Source organism: Globicephala melas, chromosome 1 (assembly GCF_963455315.2).
Source record: "Globicephala melas chromosome 1, mGloMel1.2, whole genome shotgun sequence".
NCBI classification, from domain to species: Eukaryota; Metazoa; Chordata; class Mammalia; order Artiodactyla; family Delphinidae; genus Globicephala; species Globicephala melas.
The window spans coordinates 142122425-142128456 of record NC_083314.1 but is presented as its reverse complement, the minus strand read 5'-3'; positions in this window follow the sequence as shown (position 1 = coordinate 142128456).

Genomic DNA, 6032 nt, shown 5'->3' with positions numbered 1-6032 from the left:
AACTCACATAATGATCAAAAATACTTCAAACAATCTTAAGAGCATGAGTGCCTTACAGAAGTTACTTCATCACTCATGTCAAAATGACTGTTTTGGGAGAAGTAAAACTGAATTTATTCACAGGCATGTTGTCTATCGAAAAAAAAATACTACTGAATCCTCAAAAAGGTTGATAAGCCAAGCTAGGTGCAAGTAGGTCTAATAAGTCTGCAACGTTTCAGGAAATAAGATCAATATACCCAAATCAACTATTGCTATACACTAGCAATAAACAACCAAAAATTGAAAATGTCATATATAATAGCATTAAAACTATCAAATACTTAGGTATAAATTTGACAAAAGAGGTATAAGACTTGTACAGTGAAAACTATAAAATTTCTCTCTGCTGAGAGAAATTAAAGAAGACCTAAATAAAGGGAGAGATATACCATAATCATGGATCAAAAGACTCAAAGTTGTTAAGATGCCAATTCCCTCAAATTCATCTATAGATTCAATACCAATCAAAATCCTAGTAATTTTTTTTATTATTACTTTTTTTATACAGCAAGTTCTTATTAGTCATCAATTTTATACCCATCAGTGTATACATGTCAATCCCAATCACCCAATTCAGCACACCACCATCCCCACCCTCCTGGCGTTATCCCCCTTTGGTGTCCATACGTTTGTTCTCTACATCTGTGTCTCAACTTCTGCCCTGCAAACTGGTTCATCTGTACCATTTTTCTAGGTTCCACATACGTGCGTTAATATATGATATTTGTTTTTCTCTTTCTGACTTACTTCACTCTAGACAGTCTTCTAGATCCACTCTAGACTTCACTCTAGACACTCTAGACAGTCTCTAGATCCATCCACGTCTCAACAAATGACTCAATTTCGTTCCTTTTTATGGCTGAGTAATATTCCATTGTATATATGTACCACATCTTCCTTATCCATTTGTCTGTCGATGGGCATTTAGGTTGCTTCCATGACCTGGTTATTGTAAATAGTGCTGCAACGAACATTGGGGTGCATGTGTCTCTTTGAATTATGGTTTTCTCTGGGTATATGCCCAGTAGTGGGGTTGCTGTGTCATATGGTAATTCTATTTTTAGTTTTTTAAAGAAGCTCCATACTGTTCTCCATAGTGGCTGTATCAGTTTACATTCCCACCAACAGAGCAGGAGGGTTCCCTTTTCTCCACACCCTCTCCAGCATTTGTTGTTTGTATATTTTCTGATGATGCCCATTCTAAGTGATGTGAGGTGATACCTCATTGTAGTTTTGATTTGCATTTCTCTAATAAATAGTGATGTTGAGCAGCTTTTCATGTTCTTCTTGGCCATCTGTATGTCTCCTTTGGAGAAATGTCTATTTAGGTCTTCTGCCCATTTTTGGATTGGGTTGTTTGTTTCTTTAATATTGAACTGCATGAGCTGTTTATATATTTTGGAGATTAATCCTTTGTCCGTTGACTCGTTTGCAGATACTTTCTCCCATTCTGAGGGTTGTCTTTTTGTCTTGTTTATGGTTTCCTTTGCTGTGCAAAAGCGTTTAAGTTTCATTAGGTCTCATTTGTTTATTTTTGTTTTTATTTCCATTACTCTAGGAGGTGGATCAAAAAAGATCTTGCAAAAAAAAAAAAAATCTTGCTGTGATTTATGTCAAAGAGTGTTTTTGCTATGTTTTCATCTAAGAGTTTTATAGTGTCCAGTCTTACATTTAGGTCTTGAATCCATTTTGAGTTTATTTTTGTGTATGGTGTTAGGGAGTGTTCTAATTTCATTCTTTTACATGTACCTGTCCAGTTTTTCCAGCACCACTTATTTAAGGGACTGTCTCTTCTCCACTGTATATCTTTGCCTCCTTTGTCATAGATTAGTTGACCATAAGTGCATGGGTTTATCTCTGGGCTTTCTATCTTGTTCCATTGATCTATGTTTCTGCTTTTGTGCCAGTACCATATTGTCTTGATTACTATAGCTTTGTAGTATAGGCTGAAGTCAGGGAGTTTGATTCCTCCAGCTCCGTTTTTTTCCCTTAAGACTGTTTTGGCTATTTGGGGTCTTTTGTGTCTCCATACAAATTTTAAGGTTTTTTGTTCTAGTTCCATAAAAAATGCCATTGGTAATTTAATAGGGATTGCATTGAATCTGTAGATTGCTTTGGGTAGTATAGTCATTTCCACAATATTGATTCATCCAATCCAAGAACATGGTTTATCTCTCCTCCATCTGTTTGTATCATCTTTAATTTCTTTCATCAGTGTCTTATAGTTTTCTGCATACAGGTCTTTGTCTCCCTAGGTAGGTTTATTCCTAGGTATTTTATTCTTTTCCTTGCAATGGTAAATAGAAGTGTTTCCTTAATTTTTCTTTCAGATTTTTCATCATTAGTGTATAGGAATGCAAGAGATTTCTGTGCATTAATTTTGTATCCTGCAACTTTACCAAACTCATTGATTAGCTCTAGTAGTTTTCTGCTGGCATTTTTAGGATTCTCTATGTATAGTATCATGTCATCTGCAAACAGTGACAGTTTTACTTCTTCTTTTCCAATTTGTATTCCTTTTATTTCTTTTTCTTCTCTGATTGTCGTGGCTAGGACTCCCAAGACTATGTTGAATAATAGTGGTGAGAGTGGACATCCTTGTCTTGTTCCTGATCTTAGAGGAAATGCTTTCAGTTTTTCACCATTGAGAACGATGTTTGCTGTTGGTTTGTCGTATATGGCCTTTATTATGTTGAGGTAGGTTCCCTCTATGCCCAATTTCTGGAGAGTTTTTATCATAAATGTATGTTGAATTTTGTCAAAAGCTTTTTCTGCATGTATTGAGATGATCATATGGTTTTTATTCTTCAAGTTTTTAATATGGTGTATCACATTGATTGATTTGTGTATATTGAAGAATCCTTGCATCCCTGGGATAAATCCACCTTGATTATGATGTATGATCCTTTTAATGTGTTGTTGGATTCTGTTTGCTAGTATTTTGTTGAGGATTTTTGCATTTATATTCATCAGTGATATTGGTCTGTAATTTTCTTTTTTTGTAGTATCTTTGTCTGGTTTTGGTATCAGGGTGATGGTGGCCTCATAGAATGAGTTTGGGAGTGTTCCTTCCTCTGCAATTTTTGGGAAGAGTTTGAGAAGGATGGGTGTTAGCTCTTCTCTAAATGTTTGATAGAATTCACCTGTGAAGCCATCTGGTCCTGGACTTTTGTTTGTTGGAAGATTTATTTATTTATTTTGCGGTATGCGGGCCTCTCACTGTTGTGGCCTCTCCCATTGTGGAGCACAGGCTCTGGACACGCAGGCTTAGCAGCCATGGCTCATGGGCCCAGCCACTTCACGGCATGTGGGATCTTCCCGGACCGGGGCATGAACCCGTGTCCCCTGTATCGGCAGGCGGACTCTCAACCACTGCACCATCAGGGAAGCCCCTGTTGGAAGATTTTTAATCACAGGTTCAATTTCATTACTTTGATTGGTCTGTTCATATTTTCTATTTCTTCCTGGTTCAGTCTTGGAAGGTTATGCCTTTCTGAGAATTTGTCCATTTCTTCCAGGTTGTCCATTTTATTGGCATAGAGTCACTTGTAGTAGTCTCTTAGGATGCTTTGTATTTCTGCACTGTCTGTTGTAACTTCTCCTTTTTCATTTCTAATTTTATTGATTTGAGTCCTCTCCCTCTTTTTCTTGATGAGTCTGGCTAATGGTTTATCAATTTTGTTTATCTTTTCAAAGAACCAGCTTTTAGTTTTATTTATCTTTGCTATTGTTTCCTTTGTTTCTATTTCATTTATTTCTGCTCTGATCTTTATGATTTCTTTCCTTCTGCTAACTTTGGGTTTTCTTTGTTCTTCTTTCTCTAGTTCCTTGAGGTGTAAGGTTAGATTGTTTATTTGAGATATTTCTTGTTTCTTGAGGTAGGCTTGTATAGCTATAAACTTCCCTCTTAGAACTGCTTTTGCTGCATCCCATAGGTTTTGGGTCATTGTGTTTTCATTGTCATTTGTCTCTAGGTATTTTTTGATTTCCTCTTTGATTTCTTCAGTGATCTCTTGGTTATTTAGTAACGTATTGTTTAGCCTCCATCTGTTTGTGTTTTTTACGTTTTTTCCCCCTGTAATTCATTTCTAATGTCATAGCATTGTGGTCAGAAAAGATGCTTGATATGATTTCAATTTTCTTAAATTTACTGAGGCTTGATTTGTGACCCAAGATGTGATCTATCCTGGAGAATGTTCCGTGCGCACTTGAGAAGAAAGTGTAATCTGCTGTTTTTGGATGGCATGCCCTATAAATATCAATTAAATCTATCGGGTCTATTGCGTCATTTAAAGCTTCTGTTTCCTTATTTATTTTCATTTTGGATGATATGTCCTTTGGTGTAAGTGAGGTGGTAAAATCCCCCACTCTTATTGTTTACTGTCAATTTTCTCTTTTATAGCTGTTAGCAGTTGCCTTATGTATTGAGGTGATCCTATGTTGGGTGCATATATATTTACAATTATTATATCTTCTTCTTGGATTGATCCCTTGATCATTATGTAGTGTCCTTCCTTGTCTCTTGTAACATTCTTTATTTTAAAGTCTATTTTATCTGATATGAGTATAGCTACTCCAGCTTTCTTTTGATTTCCATTTGCATGGAATATCTTTTTCCATCCCCTCACTTTCAGTCTGTATGTGTCCCTAGGTCTGAAGTGGGTCTCTTGTGGACAGCATATATATGGGTCTTGTTTCTGTATCCATTCAGCAAGCCTGTCTCTTTTGGTTGGAACATTTCATCCATTCACGTTTAAGGTAATTATCGATATGTATGTTCCTATGACCATTTTCTTAATTGTTTTGGGTTTGTTTTTGTAGGTTCTTTTCTTCTCTTGTATTTCGCACTTAGAGAAGTTCCTTTAGCATTTGTTATAGAGCTGGTTTGGTGGTGCTGGATTCTCTTAGCTTTTGCTTGTCTGTAAAGCTTTTGATTTCTCCATCGAATCTGAATGAAATCCTTGTTGGGTAGAGTCATCTTGGTTGTAGGTTCTTCCCTTTCATCACTTTAAGTATATCATGCCACTCCCTTCTGTCTTGTAGAGTTTCTGCTGAGAAATCAGCTGTTAACCTTATGGGAGTTCCCTTGTATGTTATTTGTTGTTTTTACCTTGCTGCTTTCAATAATTTTTCTTTGTCTTTAATTTTTTGCCAATTTGATTACTATGTGTCTCGGTGTGTTCTCCTTGGGTTTATCCTGTATGGGACTTGCTGCACTTCTTGGACTTGGGTGGCTACTTCCTTTCCCATGTTAGGGAAGTTTTCAACTATAATCTCTTCAAATATTTTCTCGGGTCCTTTCTCTCTCTCTCCTTCTTCTGGGACCCCTATATTGCGACTGTTGTTGCGTTTAATGTTGTCCCAGAGGTCTCTTAGGCTGTCTTCATTTCTTTTCATTCTTTTTTCTTTATTCTGTTCCACAGTAGTGAATTCCACCATCCTGTCTTCCAGGTCACTTATCCGTTCTTCTGCCTCAGTTATTCTGCTATTGATTTCTTCTAGTGTAGTTTTCATTTCAGTTATTTTATTGCTCATCTCTGTTTGGTTGTTCTTTAATTCTTCTAGGTCTTTGTTAAACATTTCTTGCATCTTCTCGATCTTTGCCTCCATTCTTTTTCCAAGGACCTGGATCATCTTCACTATCATTATTCTGAATTCTTTTTCTGGAAGGTTGCCTATCTCCACTTCATTTAGTTGTTTTTCTGGGGTTTTATCTTGTTCCTTCATCTGGTACATAGCCCTCTGCCTTTTCATCTTGTCTATCTTTCTGTGAATGTGGTTCCTGTTCCACAGGCTTCAGAATTGTAGTTCTTCTTGCTTCTGCTGTCTGCCCTCTGGTGGATGAGGCTATCTAAGAGGCTTGTGCAAGTTTCCTGATGGGAGGGACTGGTGGTGGATAGAGCTGACTGTTGCTCTGGTGGGCAGAGCTCAGTAAAACTTTAATCCTCTTGACTGTTGATGGGTGGGGCTGGGTTCCCTCCCTGTTGGTT